Consider the following 19230-nt stretch of genomic DNA (forward strand, 5'->3'; position numbering starts at 1 on the left):
TGCTTTGCTTTTCCAGGCTTGGGTTTGGGATCATAACAGATGGACAGAACCACAGAGATGGTGGCAAATGTGAGGCTCCAGTAAGAATGCTGAGGACTGGGGCAAAGAGCAGGGACAGAATGTTCTTCGGTCACTGCAGGTCCTGCCACAGGGCCTTAAGCACTAAAAGCAACATTAGCCAGAGCTGTAGAGGTCTGAGGGTTAATATCGATGAGCTGGAAACTGGCTAGGATTCATATAGAAATGGGACCTCAGGAGGAGCAGACAAGGAAACAGGAAGAGGCACAAGTCTCTGGATCTGGACGATCCACTTGATGAAATGGGCAACACTGGTGAAGACACTGAGGGATATGGGACGCTGGCAGTCCAGGCCCCAACTGGCCAACCCCAGAAGAACCCAACTCTTGGAGAAGTTAAAGACCAGAAGGCCTCCAGAATCACCCTAAAAAAAGAGAGGGCCATCAGTGTGGACAATTGAGGTGGGGCTCAGAATTCTAATTATAAGGGCAGGTTATTGGGCACGGCTGTTTGGGTGTTTTCAGTGGTCCCCTGGGATGATCCTGATGCCAGTGTCCTGATATAGTTCTAGAGTCAGCGGTCGGAACTACCATCCTGCACTAGGAAGCTCCAAATTGATCCTTGGGACAGTCACAGTTGGAAATCTATCAATCATGCAGTTAAACTTGGCCACTGGCCGAGGACCTTGTACTAACTCAGCATCAGAAGTGATGGTTAATGAATAAGGGCCGAGACACTGAGTCTGTGAGAGGCACTGGGTGTCTGAAGCCACTATAGACCCTAGGCTTTTCAGAAAGCTGATTACAGCAATATGCACCACCTAGAATCCTTACTCTCAGTCACTTCAGCCTCTGGGTTTCTTAAAAATGTTCAGACTCTTTGGAAAATGCTCCTACCTAGGTGTGGTGGAGAAACTCTATAATGCTGGGGCCTGAGGGGTGGGGGCCTCGTCACCACAAAGCATCCTGAAATAATTGCAGGGAAACCAGTGTGGGCAGAAAGCCTCTTACTGCATCAAAGGGAAAGGCTCATCTAGGCAGGGGAGTTGGGGAGCAGGAACTATAGCTCTGAGGCTCCTCTAACCACACTGCAGACAAATGCTCCCTGAGTACCCTTGTGTGATTCCTAGTACTGGAGCTTTAAGGCACACAGGCACATACAGAGAAGACCAGAAACCTCTCTCAGATTCACACGTGCAATCAAATCTCATAAGAGAAGGGAGCTGTCTAGAAGGGAGAGGCGTTGCTCATTGCTCAGCTGGGATTCCAAGCAAGAAACTGAAAATGACCTTGTGATCCTGGAGTCAAGGGAGCAGAGGGTACAAAGAGGAGGGTCCAGTGTGGTAGGAAAAGCAGAAGCATTGTGGGGAGCAAGGAAGGCAGTTAGGGATTATACTGGTCAGCCAACCATGGAGAAGTAGATCTGCAGCCGGGCGGGTCTTGAAGTACTATGAAGAAAAGACAGCACTGACTGAGAATTCAACAGAGGGGCTAAAAGAGAATGTCAGACATCATAGATGAAGGAAGAGTTCCAAAGACCTGAGATTTGGGAGAATATTTACAGAAAGGCACTATGAGATCTGTGGGTTCTAACCATTCTCACCAGGGGAAGATAAAATCAGGTCCTGGGGTCTTGTGATCCAGTTGTTAGCAGGGAGGAACAAGGAGAAGAGCAGAGAAGGCCAGTGGCCAATCCTATGACAGGAAACAGGGCCAACAGCCCTCCCTTATATTGGCGAGAAGAGTTGGGGACTCTTGCAGCCTGGGCAAGATCACAGCTGCCAAGGAAACAGACCACAGAGTGATGGGGGCAGAATGGAGACACAACTGGGTGTGGGGATTGAAGAAACAAAGGGTGAGTAGGGGGAGGAGACTCGGAAAAGGTAGAGCGAGGGATGGTGGCAGCAGATCAGAAGCTAATGGTATCTTCAAACATGTCACGCCACTGGCCAAGCAAGTGAAAACAGAGATAGACAAATGGGACGATCTTAAACTAAGAAGCTTCTGCACCTCCAAAGAAACAGTGACCAAAATACAAAGACAGTCTAACAGAATGGGAAAGAATATTCGCCGAACACACATCTGACAAGGGGTTGATATCAAGGATATACAAAATACTGGTTGAACTGCACAAGAAGAAAACATCCAACCCCATCAAAAATGGGGCAATGAAAGGAACAAAAACTTTCTCAAAGAAAAAATCTGAATGGCTAAAAGGCACATGAGAAAATGCTCTACACCGTTAATCATCAGGGAGATGCAGATCAAAACAACAATGAGATATCATTTCACACCACAGAGATGGGCCCACATCCAAAAGAACAAAAGCAACCGGTGCTGGTGCGGATGTGGCGAGAAAGGGACCCTCCTTTACTGCTGGTTGGAATGCCGACTGGTTCAACCCTTTTGGAAAACAGTATGGATGATTCTCAAAAAATTAGAAATTGAGCTCCCATTTGACCCAGCTGTACCATTCCTGGGAATATGTCCCAGAGAGGCAAAAACGTATAGTCGAAGTGACATCCGCACTTGTTTGCTCATTGTAGCACTCTTTACAATAGCCAGAATCTGAAAAAAACCCGAGTGCCCGAGAACAGATGACTGGTTGAAGAATCTTTGGTACATTTACACAATGGAGTACTATGTAGCTGTTGGAAAAGATGAATCATGAAATTTACATACAAGTGGTAATACATGAAAAGTATCATTTTAAGCAAAATGAGTCAGAAAGAGAGGGATAGACACAGAAAGATTGCATTCATCTGGGGAACATAAAATAACAAAATAGGAGACTAATACCCAAGAGTGGCCGAGATTAGTGCCAGGAATTTTGCTCCCTGACTTGGAGGCCAGCCACACGTGCTAGGGGAAAAGAAAGCTCAGATAGAGAAGGGAGCACCAAATAAAGGGTGTTAAGAGGATCCTCCCAGGATGGGAGAATCATGCTGAAAGTAGACTATAGACCAAACACAATTGCCACTCAATGCCTCTCTGGCAAACCACAGCACCCAAAAGGAGACAGAGAACAAAAGGGAATGCCCTGCTACAGAGGCAGGGTGGGATGGGGGGGGGTGGGGGATGGGAGGGATACTGGGACCCGTGGTGGTGGAAAATGGGCACTGGTGGAGGGATGGGTTCTTGATCATTGTATAACTGAAACCCAAACACAAAAATTTGTAAGTCTATAACTGTGCTTCAAGGTGATTCACTAATAAAGTAAATAAATAAATAAATAAATAAATAAAGGCCGTTAGGGGTTGGAAGGCATTTGTCTTTCACGCGGCTGACCCACATTCGATTCCCAGCATCCCATATGGTCCACCGAGCATCGCCAGGAATAATTCCTGAATGCAGAGCCAGGAGCAACCCCCTGAGCATTGCTGGATGTGACCCAAAAAGAAAAAGAAAGTAAGAAAGAAAGAAAAAAAGACAGACAGATGAAAGAAAGAAAGAAAGAAAGAAAGAAAGAAAGAAAGAAAGAAGGAAAATTCAAAATAATGGTGGTGGGAAGGTCTATGGAGGTGGGATTAGTGTTGGAATATTTAATGTAATAAATTATTGTGAACAAATTTATAAAAATAAAAAAAATTTAAAAGGCAAATAAATATTTCCTTTTCCCTAATCAGTATGCCATCAACATTTCACTAAAATATAAACATACTTCTCTGAACAAGTTCATGTTTATACTCAATGTTTATATTTCTCATTTAACTGAAAACCTCCACAAAGTTTTGCCCTGTATTCACCCTTTATCTCCATTCACCTAACAAATCCAAGAGGCAGATAGGAGACACAGGTTAGGAGAAGAACAAAACTTAGGTGATGGAGCTGAGATAATTTCAGGCCATGATCGTTCTTCCCCGAGGTTCTTCAAGAGCTTTTTTCTTACTTTTACGTGTTCCTTCTGGAGCAATAGCACAGTGGTAGGGCGTTTGCCTTGCACGCAGCCAACATGGCCGACCTGAGTTCAATTCCTCCGCCCCTCTCGGAGAGCCCGGCAAGCTACTGAGAGTATCTCATCCGCACGGCAGAGCCTGGCAAGCTCCCCGTGACGTATTCGATATGCCAAACACAGTAACAACAAAGTCTCCAATGGAGACGTTACTGGGCCCGCATGAGCAAATCGACAAACAACGGGAGGGCCTTTACTTTACTTTACGTGTTCCTTCTATGGCCATGGAAAAATTAAGGTATTTCACAGTAGAAAGAGAAACACTCAGACAAATTAATTTCACAAAGTCATGTCTGATCTACATCAAATTGAAATATTAGAACCAAGGGGCTAGAAGCTAACAGAAGTATGAAATACATGCTTCTCACAAAATCATTGCCAGTCATATCTCTGTCATGACATGTTCCCTGAGCATCAAGATAAAGCCTTACAGGCCCTTGAGCACAACCAGACGTGGCCCAGAGGTTTCCCCAGCATCAGTGGGGTGGCCTGCAGGACCGAACAACACTGCATCCTCAAACTGAGAAGGTAGGCCATACACCAATAAGAGGAGTTCTCTGGCCACCTGAAGAGCATTTTTGAGAAACCCTAAATCAATTAATTTATCAGTTAAATTTGGACACCCAAACCAGAGAAACTTTGAGATCCAGATTCCTGACTCCAAAAACCAAAGGACCCCAGAATTTCAGTATCTTCAACTTGAGTACATTTGAAGCTTTCAGAAGGACACATTTTTCACAAGAGGAACTAGAAGAGTCCAGCTCTCTGGAAATGAGGCACAGAGGGACAAGGTCCACTGGCCTCCATGCTAATTAGAGATTTTGATGAGCTAGAATCCCATTCCCCATCTCCCACCCACACCCACACCATAGCCACTCACTGTTCTCGGTGAGCTTTCCCCAGCCAGTTATCCAACAAGATGTGCCAAGGGGCAGCTCCATGCCAGGGGTTGGAAGGCAGACAGGAATGATATAGGAGCTGAAGTTCACAGGTTGGTGCAGTTGTAACACCGTTGCAAAATGGTGAGCTTCTTAAAGTCTGGATGGATGATAATGCAGCTCACAGTCACCCTCCTGGCATATTGGGTGTCCTGGTAGAGCTGCGTACTTCCCCCGAACCCCCAGTAATCTTCAGGGGCATGAGACTTCCTGCAGGAGGGAAAGTGACAGTCATTATCTTCTGCATATGGCAGCTTGCGCCTCTACACCATCATCTGACCCCCAGCACTGCCTTGTCTGCACCACCCCACACGACTCTCCCTTTCTGTCATCCCTTCTCTCTGGAGACCAGCGGCGGTTTTAAACAGAACTCAGCACACACCCATTACTGGAGGAAGGGATCACAGAGGTCTGGAGGCCCCCATGAGGCTAGACAATCCTGACCTTCCTTGGGCACATGCAGAGAGCCCTGACTCCGTCTTGGCTCTTGACCCGCCTTATGACCAAACTGCTCTAGCACCACTCCTTTCTCTCACTTCCTTCTTTTTTATTTTTTATTTTTATTTTTATTTGATTTTTGGGTCACACCCGGCAACACACAGGGATTACCCCTGGCTCTGCACTCAGGAATTACTCCGGGCGGTGCTCAGGGGACCATATGGGATGTTGGGGATCGAACCCGGATTGGCCACGTGTAAGGCAAACGCCCTACCCACTGTGGTATAGCTCCAGCCCCTCACTTCCTTCTTGGTACTCACCTGTTCTAAAACTGCACAAAATCATTGGTCAATGGGAGACCATGTGTGCAGGATGTCCTGTGTTCTGACCATGAGGGAGGAAACATCCCACCTTCCACTCCACCTGGAAATTCCTCCCCACACAGTCGGTGACCAAACTCTTGCTTCCACAAGCTAACCTATGCCGCAGGAGCCTACCCATCTGACTTCCACACTCCAGTGGTGTCAGCCCTGCTCATCCACAGGGGGAACTTTGGCTCTGACTAAATGGAGACACAGTGAGGTGGGTCAAGCCAACCTAATCCATAGTGAGTCTCAAGTGGGACACAGCACAGAGCAGATGCTTGTGGTTCTCTATGTACCGAAGATCCAGCTCCTGGTTACTGACCTTCCCAAACCTATAGGAACAGCCAACCAGACCCAGGACAGAGAGCAGCTCTGTTCTTCAAGGTCAGGGACTCCATATCTAGAGTCCATGCAGCTGGCCAATAGACATGTGGTGAGCAGAGACCCCAGGCCAGAGACATGCCGAACACCAGCATCTGCCCCTGCATCCCAGGTTCCAGCCTCTCTCTGCCAACCAGGATTGCAGGGACATTGAGGGAAGCCCTGGTGTGAGGTGACAAAGAGCCAGCTCTCATTGCACCTGGGAGGCAGGATGAACACTGCCATCTCGGGGGCATACCTGTGTCGGGGGAAGGCACAGGGATGAGGATGGAAGATGAGCAAAGTCAGGTGAGGAGTGAGGACAATACAGGAGAGGACAGGTCACAGGCAGAAAGACTTGGACTAGAACGACACAGATTATCCCAGCACACAGCCTTGAGGACTTCGGAGCTCTAATCTCTTAACCCTCTCCCCCTGCCAGCCCAGCTGCAAGGAGCCAAGAAACAACTCACTTTGTAAAGCAGTGGGCGGTAGAGAACACCCAGTGGGAATCAATGAGCACAGCTCCACAGGGATGAATGTCCCGGTACTGCAGGCTGGCCTGCCATGGCCACTGGCCTTCCACGGCCTCCTGGCCACCAGTGATCATCCCTACGCCCCTGGGCTTCCCGCACACTGTGGAGACCAGCCCGATACCGTGTGGGAAACAGGGAGGTCCCGTTTCCTCTCCGGTAGACCCTGGACCACTTCTCGGTGGGAAAGTCAGGAGCAGGGCTCAACCAGCCCCAGAGCCACAGGGCAGCTTGGGGTCTGATGTCCCTGCCCGCTGCCTGGGCAGCAGGAACCTGGACAGCAGAGCCGCGTGAGCAAGCCCCGTGGGAGGACGCGGAAAGGATGTGGTGGCCACAGCTGGTTCCAGCCGCATCCCGGCGACCCCATGCCCACAGCGCCCCCCCACCCCACTCCCACCCCGGGCCCAGACACCAGCTTTGTGTGAGGGGCTGTCCTAGTATCCCGCCTCCACCTCCCCGCTGTCTCGGGAGGGGCGGTGGTGGGCCGTGGGGCCTGGACAGGGCGGGCCGGGTGTCCCAACGCGTGGACGCAGTGGCTGGCTGCCTGTACGAAGACTGGGGAACACCGCGAGGAACAAACAGGCTGGGCCAGTCCACTCCAGGCTGTTCCCTGCCCAAGGCCATCCGCTCACCTGCGCCCAGGGCGCCCCAGGCACCTCCTGGGCCCGCGGGCTTTGGGGGCGGGACTTCCTATCAGGGGTTTCCTGGTTCAGTGCCAGGGCCAGAGTGGCCCCGCCCCTCTGTCCTCTGACCCACCCTGACAATGCCCCCTGACCCTAAGACATACATGACCTCTCTAATCCCACCCTCCTCCTTGGACACAGCTCTCTCCTGAGCCCTCCTTGACCTCGAACCTGCACCTGCAATGTCCCTGCCCTGGCCCCGCCCTGACCCCGCCCTAATCCCCTCGGACCCGAGCTCTCACACCCCACCTTGGCCCCACTCTGACCAGGTCAGGCCCTGGAGCGTTGGAGCAGGGTCCACGGAGCAGCTGAGTGCTTCTGCTCACTCAAGGGAGGGACCTAGGGACTCCAGGTGGCTTTTGGAAGAGATCTGGGCTGGAGAGGTCGAGCTCCGAGTTGAGTCGGGGCCTCAGGCGCAGCTGGAGCTGCGGGATGGATCCATCCTGAGATGAGAACGTTGGAGCAGAACGGGAGACCCCAGGAGCGAGCCGAGAGGAGGGACCCAGGGAAGCAGGATTGTACGGGGATGCTTCAACCCAGGAAGGGCAAGCCACACTGCTAGATAAGGGATAGGCTTCTCAGCTTGTTACAGAGTTCAACTGAGATAGAATTCATGTCATAAAATTCACCCATTAGAAGGGACAATTCCATAATTTTCAGTATCATTTAGAATTTTTCAGTAATGACTTTCACTGGAAATAATCTGAAAGATCCTTAGTGAGTGAATCATCAGGGAAAACAATATAATCCGTTGTAACAAATACTAAAGTCCAATATAAGAAACATTGATTCTATAACTGGATGTCAAGTGGATTTTGCTCAGTCATTTAGTCAGTAGTCATTTCTATAACATTTCATTTTCATAGCATGTATAGTCCCGTTTGGAGAATATCATTGTCAATAAGACGAAGTTATAAAGATGGAAAACTGTGGCATGGTGATCACTTACCATGAAAACCGTCTTACTCAGAATATGAGATTTAAATATTGATGAAGTTCAGTTTATTCATTTTTAAGCTTATTAATCTGGTGTTTTCTATCATCGCTAAGAATTTTACTTTTGCACCTTTGTCAAAACCAATTTTGTTTTTCTGTTTATGTGTCTGGGATTGGCAGAAATTTCTTATAAATTGCTAAGTCTGGAAATTAGATTCTTCCTCCTGGTTTGCTTGGCTTACTGTAGTATTTTTTTCCTCCCCTTTTGAAATCTACAATAATATATATGCTGATTTGGAGATTTTTCCAATTCGTTGTTGATTTTCTGTCGCAAAGCCTATTCCTTGTCGTGTGTAGTCAGTGATGTTTCTGTTCTTTACTTCATGTCCTCCCTGTGTCCATCTGAGCTCTCAGCTCCCTGAAACCCATTATAACACTAGTGAACAAGAGACAAGAAAATGTAATTCACATTTTCCTCTGCTGTGAAATGTCTCTTCTGTCAGATGAACCTACAGGAGAGATCAGAGGCAGCTGATGTCAGAAAGACCCTGTCTTTCATCTTCTCTGCTGAAACCTATGTTAAAACGCAAAGAAGTGGGGCTGGAGCAATAGCACTGCAGGTCGGGCGTTTGCCTTACACGTGGCTGACCCGGGTTCGATTCCCAGCATTCCATATGGTTCTCTGAGTAGCGCCAGGAGTAATTCCTGAGTGCATGAGCCAAGAGTAAACCCTGTGCATCGCTGGGTGTGACCCAAAAAGAAAAAAAGAAAAAAGCAAAGAAGAGCCAGAGATAGGCACAGAGTTAAAGGCTTGCATGTGACTAAATCGTGCTTTTTTTTTTTTATAATTTATTTATTTATTGAATCACTGTGGGAAAAGTTACAGAGCTTTCGGGTTTAGGTCTCATTCATGTAGATACCGAACACATTTCCCTTTACCAATACTCATTTTTAACCCCGAACCCCAATAGACCCCCACCTCCCACCCCTCCCAATTCTTGTGAGGCAGATGAGTTCTAGTTAATACTCTATCTACTTTGACTAGATAGATTATTTCGATAGAAGATGCACAATTATTGTTTAGAGTTTACGACCCACCCCCCACAATCAGACATGCTGAGACAGCGTTGTGAAATGATTTGCTTTCTACAACTTGGTTTAAGAATAGAATGATGTCGTGCGGCCGCTATTGCGGCCGCGCGGTTTTGAATTTCTGCTATTTTACTTATTGGCCCTGGAAGAATTTCTATTAAAAGTTAGCTAGTTAAGAGATTGGTTTCTGTGCCCTGGAGTCGTGGCCGTGCCGGAGAGCCGCTCGTGGGGGGTAGCTGGCGACCTCGGTGGGGCGTGGGGGACGGCCCACAAAGCCCCCCTTCCCATGAGGTCCCCGCCGCTCCCCCGAGCCCGGCTCAAACCTGCTTTCCACAAGGCTCCCGTGCGGCCGCCATCTTTCTTTCCAGAGAGGAGCGGGCGGGCCGGTCAATGCCCTTCCCCCTCCGGGCCGGCTTGGTGGCGCGGTTCAACACAAGTCCATTTGCTTTTCTGCTCCAAGCGGCTGGTTCTCTGTGCTAAGTCCTTGTGCCTCCGGGGCCGTGGCCGTGCCGGAGAGCCGCTCGTGGGGGGCAGCTGGCGACCTCGGTGGGGCGTGGGGGACGGCCCACAAAGCCCCCTAAATCGTTCTTTGATCCAGGAAACATTTATGGTCCTCTGAGCACTGCCAGGAATGATTTCTGAGCACAGAACCTAGAGTAGGCCCTGAGCACCACTGGGAGTGTTCCAAAAGCCAAATGGGAAGAGAAAAAAATAACAAAAAAAGTAAAGAGAGAATATCTCAGAAATTTACAGTCAAAGGCCCTTACTTTGTCATTTATGAGTTCCTAGAAAAAGAAGAATGCCTGAGATAGAATTTCTTTCTGCATCACATCCACCAGACACTTTAGGAATGAGATTCAAATAATTTGGGCTCCTATGTCATTTTAATTTTTGTTCATTTATAATCAAGGTCCTATCATTTCCTTCTGCTAATTTTTTCTTTCCGTCTCCATATTCTTCACATGTGACCTCAAATTGATTATTTGAATCTTTCTTACTTTTTCTTTTCTTTTTTTAAAAGTAGGCCTGTATCGCTTTGATCTTCCCTCATTCCCATCACTTTCTTTGCTGCATATCCTAGTTTATTTTTACTTTGTCTCCTGTTAATGTTCATACATCTTATTTATTTCCTCATTGTTTCAAGAGCTATTCAGAAGAATCTTGTTCTGCTTCTGTATAGTGTGATTCTTACTGTTTGCTTTTGGGTTGATTTTTTTTCCTTCATAACTTTGTAATGGGAAAAGATGCTTAATTTCACTTAAATGTTTATATTATTATTGATACTTTTGTAGAGATCTATGATTGAGTTGAACTGGACAACGATCCACATGCACTGAGAAAAATGTGAGTGTTTCCTCATAGGTTCGTTCATTCTCTTGAAGCCTTGCTAGCTTGTGATTTCTAAATCGCCTCTTTTTCCAATACCAGAAGGTGTCGCTGTGACCTTACTTCTGGGTTTCTTTTGGGTCCTGTTGGAGGAGGGGAAAGGCAAGCCAGAGACAACTTCCCTTAGCCATCCACAGCCCTGGGCACATGGACTATTCACCTACTCTCACAGAGAAGCACGTGTGAACACACATGGATTCATGCACACACCTGACATAAAGACACACACACTTCCACCTCTAGGTACGTGTACATGTATCTGCACATGTCCACGCAGATCCCACACTGTACACACAGATGTTGACACCCAGAGATGTTCACACATCGATCAAACTCAGAAATGCACAAACAAGGGCCAATGTTTGTACACAGAGACACAAATGCACATATGCACACAAACACAAGTAGAAATATTCAAGAACAGGTGTGCATACATACACAGAGCTCAAAGCAAAGATCACATGTCACTGCCAAGTCCTGACAGAAGCAGCCCTGCACTTTCCTACCCCACAGTAGCGCCCAAACCCCCACCTTGGTGACAAAGGCCTCCTGGGAGCACAGCTCTTCCACGTAGCTCAGGAGCACCGGCTCAGGGCAGTTCCCAGCTTTCTCGTGCTGCTCCTTCCTATCCGATGCCAGTCGGCCGAGATGGCCAACCTGGGTTCCATCTCAGTCATCCCAGATGGTACCTTGAGCACGGCCAGAGTAATTTCTGAGTGTGAAGGAATTACTGAGCACAGCCAGTGTGGTTTAAATCCAAAACAAAAGAATCTCAAAATAAAACAGCAATAAAACAGCAGGAGCAAACAAAGCCCTACTACCTTGTGGACATTTTCTTATGATGCAAAAGCAAACATAAAGTGTTTAGTTATTGAAAACTTTAGCCCTTGAACGTGAAGAAAGTCAGGTCAGTTGTAAATGGGGAAAATGGGAAGCTCTAACATATGTGAAAATACATACATAGAAAAGTTTCACCTTTGTTTCCCAAAACGGTTTAGAACGAACAATTAGGTTCCATCACTATTCCCTCATCAATAAATGAAACAGTATTCTTGACTTAAAATAATGAAAATAATCCTAAACTGACATCCAATTGTTGTGCAATTGGTAGCAGGGTTCGCAGGAGATGCAAGAATTAAGCAAATATCAACAAAGACATGTAAGGTTCAGTTGAACTTACAAAATTGACAGTGAAACTATGTTTTTGTATATTTTAATGCCTTAAAATATTTAAAATGTGCACTCATCATCTGTAATATTTTTGGACACAGACACTTCATTTATAGAGAACAGGTAGAGGTGTTCCAGCCATTGTCAGCTCACAAGTACATGGGTGTAATGATGCAATCCCAGATCTGTTTGAGTTTAAACATCATGATTACCAATTCCAAGAAAGCAGTAGGAGGGCCAGATGACAAGACATGGATTTCAGGTTGTTTACTTAAGGAAGCAGCCAGTGAGATTTTGGGTCCAGCAGGGCAGGCTACGCATGGTGACCCATGAAATATGAGGAACCTGTGGTGGTGGTGGTGCTGGTATCACGACTAAACTAATTCAGTATCCTTCATTCCACGAAGAATTTGTTAGGATGATAAATATCTGCTGTTGAAAGGGCAGAGCAAAGAGCAATTGGAAAGAAACTTGAGAAATCCCAGGGGGAAGAAAGACGGTGTACGGGGCAGACAAGGCATCAGCTCACTGAGTGTGTCTACTCTCTCCTGGGAGTAGCCAGTCATGGAAGCTTTTATGGATTCTTCTCCAGGACACAGAATGAGGGGTGTCCTTCAATTTCCCCACGAGCAGCTTCGGGAGCTTAAGTTGCTTTGTGTAGCTGAGGAGTGAAGGTCCAGTGTTGGTGTGTTTGAAAAATTAGGCACATGTGTAGTGTTCATGGGATGTAGTTTTCAGCATGTTATACGTGCATCGCACAACTAAGGGCATATATGTTTGTCATCAGTAACTCTCGACCTGGTTGCCTTTCCCCACCATTGTCCTCAGATCACTTTCAGTCTGCTTCCTTGAGTGAGGTTTTCTCAGTGTAATCAAAAATCAAGACTTTCTCTTCATTCAGGATTTTTTAACTACCTTCTTTTGTTTAAATAGCACGTTGAGATCATACAATATTTGTCCTTTCTCTGAATTATTTTGCTTGTCAGGATGCCCTCCATCCATCCATCCATCCATCCATCCATCCATCCATCCATCCATCCAAATCGCAGGAGTCTGCAAGATTTTACCTTTTCTTGTAGCTGAGTAGTGTTCTCTTGTGTGTGTTTATACTACAACTTTATCTGTTTGTGTGTCCATTTGGGGGTTTCCTGAGTATTGTACTTAGCACTGCAGTGAATATAGGAGTGCATATATCCTTTTGATTTTTCTATTAAGGGGTTTTGGAGGTAACATGCAAATGTGAAATCACTAGGTCTTTTGGAACCTATATTCTTGCTCCACTACCCAACTGCTGCCACAATCCAGGCCGCTTTCCACACGCTTGGGCCAAGCCTCACATATGAGCGAACATATTCCTGGACAACACATCATAAGACACTCCCATATGTGTATATATATATATGTATACATATATGACATATATATGTATATATATATATATATATATACACATTTCCACGAAGCCAACATGGCCAACCCAAGTTTAATTCCTCCACCCCTCTCGGAGAGCCCGACAAGCTACCCAGAGTATCTCGCCCGCACTCCAAAGCCTGGGAAGCTCCCCATGGCGTATTCGATATGCCAAACACAGTAACAACAAGTCTCACAATGGAGACGTTACTGGGCCTGCTCGAGCAAATCGATGAACAATGGGAGGACGGTGACATATATATATATATATATATATATATGTATATATATATATATATATATACACACACATATATATATTATATCTCAGAGAATCCGGCAATCTACTGACAGTATCCTAGTCTCCTGCCCACACTGCAGAGCCTGGCAAACTACTCATGGTGTATTCGATATGCTAAAATCAGTAAAAATAATGAGTCTCATTCCCCTGACCCTGAAAGAGCCTCCAATCGTTGGGAAAGACGAGTAAGGGAAGGCTGCTAAAATATCAGGGCTGGGAAGAATGGAGACGTTTTTCATATATATATATATGTATGTATATATATATATACTCACACACATATACGTATATATCAGTTATATTTAGTTATACATAGCTAAAATATATGTCTTTCTGACTCATGTGACTTGAAATTCATTGCTTTTTAATTTTTGCTTTGCATTTCTTAGATAACAAGTGACTAGTAATATCTTTTCAGATGTCTGCTGGCTTTACTTAGCCATTTTGGGAAAATGGATACTCATCTCCAGTTTTTTTTTATATTTATTTATTTTTTAATAGTGAGGCACCATGAGGTACAGTTGTAGACTTACACATTTTTGTGCTTGGGTTTCGATTATACAATGCTCAAACACCCATCTCTCCACCAGTGCTCATTTCCCACCACCACGGATCCCAGCATTGGGATTCATTGATTTTTAATTTTTGCTTTGCATTTCTTAGATAACAAGTGACTAGTAATATCTTTTCAGATGTCTGCTGGCTTTCGTTAGCCATTTTGGGAAAATGGATACACATCTCCAGTTTTATGTAATTGTTGAGTGTTTCTAGTTGAGCTTTATAACACTTTATGTATATATAATATTTAACCCTTTACCAAAAGCATGGCTTTCAAATGTTTTCTCCCATTTCATAGGAAGTGTTTTAATTTTAAGAAAGTCTGATTTTGATTTTAAGGAAGTCTGATTTTTTTGGCATGCATAAGCTTTCAGATGTAGGCCCATTTGTTTATTTCTGGTTTTATCTTATGTATTTTTTTCCTGAGTCAATCCTGTTTAGATTTGTTGGTGTACCATTGTTCACAGTAGCTGTATTCTTCTTTGTATTTTAATGTTGGTTTAAATGTTCACTTTTCAAGTTTTATCATTTTAGGCTATTTATTTATTTTTCTTCTCAATTTTGTTTATTATTCCAGAACCAACTGGTAGATTGGCTAATTTTCCCTTTTTCAAGGGCCTTTTTCAAGTTTTATCATTTTAGGCTATTTATTTATTTTTCTTCTCAATTTTGTTTATTATTCCAGAACCAACTGGTAGATTGGCTAATTTTCCCTTTCATTTGAGAATTTTCTTATATTTCTTTTTTTTAATTTTATTTTTATAAAGTAGTTCACAATATTTGATTACATTTAATATTTGATCACCAATCCCAACACCATTACACCTTCCCACTACCATATTTCGGATGTTTTCACCCCAAACCCCAACCCCTGCCCCAAAGCAGAACCAAAATAATTTATTTTGTGTTGTTTGTATGAATAAACCGCTGAAAATGCTCCGAAAAAGTTTCCTTAGAGAAAAGTGTGTGACAATTGTTGTATTTCACCCAGGACCCACTAAGTCCTTCTATAAGACATTATGAGATTATGAGCATGTTGTTAAAGGTTGAGCCTTGTGTGTGTGTATGTGTGTGTGTATATATATATATATATATATATATATATATATATATATATATATAGCTGGAGCGATAGCACAGCTGTAGGGTGTTTGTTTGCATGTGGCCACCCGACCGTCCCGAGTTAAATTTCTGCATCCCTCTCGGATAGCCCAGCAAGCTACCGAGAGTATCTCGCCCGCACAGCAAAGCCTAGCAAGCTACCCATGACGTATTAAATATGCCAAACACAGTAACAACAAGTCTCAAAATGGAGACATTACTGGGCCTGCTCAAGCAAATCGATGAACAACAGGAGGGCAGTGACAGTGAGATATATATATTCATTTATATTTATATATGTGTAAAAATATATTTCCCTCTGGGATTGGTTGCCTTCTACTTTAAACCCCATCAAATGTGGTGTGCCACTCTTGGAAGATGAGTGGTGTCAGGTATGAGATGCAGCCGCACGGTCCAGGAATAGGTTCACTCATGGGTGAGGCTCGGCCTGAGCATGTGAAGAGCGGCCGTGAGCATGGCACCTGTTGAGTTCTGGAGGTTTTTGGCTGCCACGGCTTGACGTAGACCTTCAAAGCTGTGAAATTTCTCTTAACTATGCAGCATGTCATGTGTTTTAGAAAGCTGTGTTTACATTTTCATTTGTTTCATTTTTTTCCCCTCTAATTGCCATTTAACTTTCTTTCTTGTGCCATTGGCTGTTCAGAGAGTTGTTTTATTTCCATGCATATATGTAGTTCTATTTTTTCTTTATGATTAATTTCTACTTTCTTGCCATTGTGTTCACATCAGTTACTTAGCATGATTTAGATCTTCTTAAACTTCCTAAGAAAATTTTTGTGGTCTGATAAAAAATTATCAGACCTAGCAAATGTCCCATGTGCACTTGAGAGAAGATTGTGTTGCATCGAATGCTATATATATATATGTGTGTGTGTGTACTAAATATGTATGCATGTATATTTTTCCTTCATTGCTTTAACTTTGATTTCTGATTCTCTAGCTCTGCTGTGTTGGTTGTCCTCTGGATTATTTGCACTCTGACTCTGTAGGTAGAGACCCCAGATAGATTTTTGTGTTCCCTTCCGCCCATTCCAGGCTTGAATGAGTCCTAAATACACCAAGAGACCAGCACCCACTGAAACCTAGCTCCCAAGTGGGTTGAACACCAAAGGAGTTTATGGATGTCTAAGATAGTTAAAATAATAAGCATAGTGTGTGCATAGTGTGACTCATGTGAAAACAAGAGAGAATTTTTCTCATTGGAAACCATCACTACTTCAGTCCGTAACATTTCAAGTCCTCATAAATGAGGATGATGAGTGACAGGTCTAACTTAAATCTTTGCAGATCATGTGTGCCTTCCCTGTTAACATAGAATTAATAACCAACAGTTCTAACCACTGCTTTGTTGGGGGAACAGTGTTTATTATTACAGTTGTTGCAATTCATACCACCAAAATGCCCAAGACTTTCCACCACTATCCATGTGCTACTTCCAGTTTCACCTCTTGTTTCATCCCAATCCTCCCCCAAGTGCATGGTAATCTCAGGTTTGCAATTCAAGGTCAAGGGGGTGCCATTATTTGACACTATCTATTTCCTTGTTTTCTGACTCCCAATATCACAGATGAGTGAGATTTTGTGATTTTTGTCTTAATCCCTCTTACTTATTTCAACTCCAGTCACAGATTTCATTATTTTTTAATAGCTTAGTGAAATTCCATTGTGTATGTCTGCCTGTGTGCACGTGTGTCCTAACTTCTTTATTCTTCCAACATTGACGTTTGCGTTGTCTCCATATCCTGGCTATTCTAATTAGTGTTTCAATGAACACAGGTATACATATATTTTTCCAAATTAATATTTTTTGGTTTTACGGGGCAATGCCAACAAGTGAAATCTCTGAATCATATGGAAATTATATTTTATTGCAATTTTTGACAAAGTGGAATAAAGTGGAATAATTTCCCCACAGACCACATAGAGTGGCAGGGTAAGCGTCATAGTTAGGATGCAAGGACCCGATGGAGCACGTCTATGCTTGAGCCCATTTCCGTGGTGTTTCACGTGTGACTTGTGGACATCATCTATTTCTCAGGTAATATCAGTTGTGTTCTTAGATTCGGCAATATTTATTTCCGTCACAACTTAACATACGGCATTCAACATTTTGGAATTAACTAGTATTGTTATAACTAGGGGCTGGAGTGATAGCACAGTGGGTAGGGCGTTTGATTTGCATGCGACCGACTTGGCAACCTGGGTCCAATTCCTCCACCCCTCTTGGAGAGCCCGGCAAGCTATCTCACCTGCACAGAAAAGCCTGGCAAGTACCCATGACGTATTTGATATGCCAAACACAGTCACAACAAGTCTCACATTGGAGACGTTACTGGGCCCGCTCGAGCAAATGATGAACAGTGCGAGGATCGTGCTACCCATTTTGGTGAAATCTCTGGAGTGTTTTCCCTAGAAGTTGAACTAGATCGTATCCTCAGTGAGGGATGCTTTTTCACATTGCTGCCAACAGTGGTTCTTTCTACTCTTTCTGACATATGCCATTCTCACTGGTGTGTGATAACATTTCATTGTTTTGATTTGCAATTTCCTGGTAATAGTTGATACTGAACATGTTTTCATACACTTATTGATCATTTGTATGTCTTCTTTGTAGATGGGTCTCACCTCACATTTTGTGATGTGATGATTAATGTTTTGTTGGGCTTTTGCTTGCTTTATACATCTTAACATTAGTCCTTCTTTTGATCTACGTTTGAAAATATTTTCTCCTGCTCAGTAAGGCAGTTTTAAAATTTTAGCCCACGTTTCTTTTGCTCTGTAATCACTTCTACATTTGCTTTCATCCCCTTTGTATTTTTATTTCTTTTACCAGTGAAGTCAAACTATTGCAGACACCCATGAGGTTCCTTTCCCAGACAGGTCTGCGTATGCTTTCGTGAATGTATTGTATGGATTCTGGTCCAATCTCAACATCTATAATCCACTTTGAATTAAGTTTAGGTGGATATGAGATACATATTTCTTTGTTTTTTTTACATTTTATTTTTCAGTTTTCCCAATATATTAGTTGAAGAGGACTTGCCTGCCCCACTTTATGTACCCAGCAACTTTGTCACAGATTTTCAATAAATATGTGAGTTATATCTGTGTGTTGTCAATTCTACCCCATTGCCCTGAGAGTTTGCTTTTCTTTCAGTAGATCACAATTTTGATCACTATGCTTTGCAACATTGTTTCTGACATTTTCTTTAATGTGCCCCCTTCCAATCTTGATTCTTCCTGTATCTCCCTATCTTATTGGTTAACCCTATAGTCTCATGCTATCCCCACAACCACCTCCTCCAGTTAACTAATTTTCACCCCGACCCCTTTGGGAATTGCTGGGGTCTCACTGAGAACCATACATTCTATAATGAGAAAATTTACTATAGTACAGTGTTAAGTCAGGAAATGCAATACTTCCCTCCTTTTTTCTTAGAATTGCTTTTAGTTCTCAGGGAGTTTTATGATTCTGTATTAATTTCACGAAAAAAATTTCTAAATCATTGATGAATGTCATCAGAATCTTGAACAACTGCATTAAATATGTATAATTTGGGTATTATCATTTGGGCAATGTTATTTTTTCAAATCCATAAACATGTAATATTTTCCCATTTCAGGATTTCTTTCCTTTTCCTTTGTAAAATGACTGATAATACTCGTGTAAGTTTTTTACATTTGTTGTGAATATTAGGTTGATTTCTAGGTTATTGGGTTTTTTTTGCATCACTCCCAGAGGAGCTCAGGTCTTACTGCTGGCTCAGTGATCGTGAGTGACACCCTTGGGGCTTGGGAAAACATATGGGTACTGAGGATTTGGGTTGGTTGCATGTTACTGAATCCATTCTGGATCTGTACTTTTGTTTGGGGAGGTTTGTTACTGGTTTTTTTTCATTTTAATTTTTTGTTTGGGGTCTACACCAGCAGTGCTCAGGGCTTACTCCTGGCTCTGTACACAGAGGTCAC

At 43.9% G+C, this 19230-nt stretch overlaps 1 pseudogene; it reads right to left on the reverse strand.

The window, feature by feature from the left end:
* Positions 1-226: 226 nt before the first annotated feature.
* The window catches only part of LOC130036141 (putative serine protease 47), a 60207-nt pseudogene continuing 41203 nt past the window's right edge, over positions 227-19230 (reverse strand).

This window comes from Sorex fumeus, unplaced genomic scaffold (assembly GCF_029834395.1).
Source record: "Sorex fumeus unplaced genomic scaffold, SorFum_2.1 ptg000063l, whole genome shotgun sequence".
NCBI lineage: Eukaryota > Metazoa > Chordata > Mammalia > Eulipotyphla > Soricidae > Sorex > Sorex fumeus.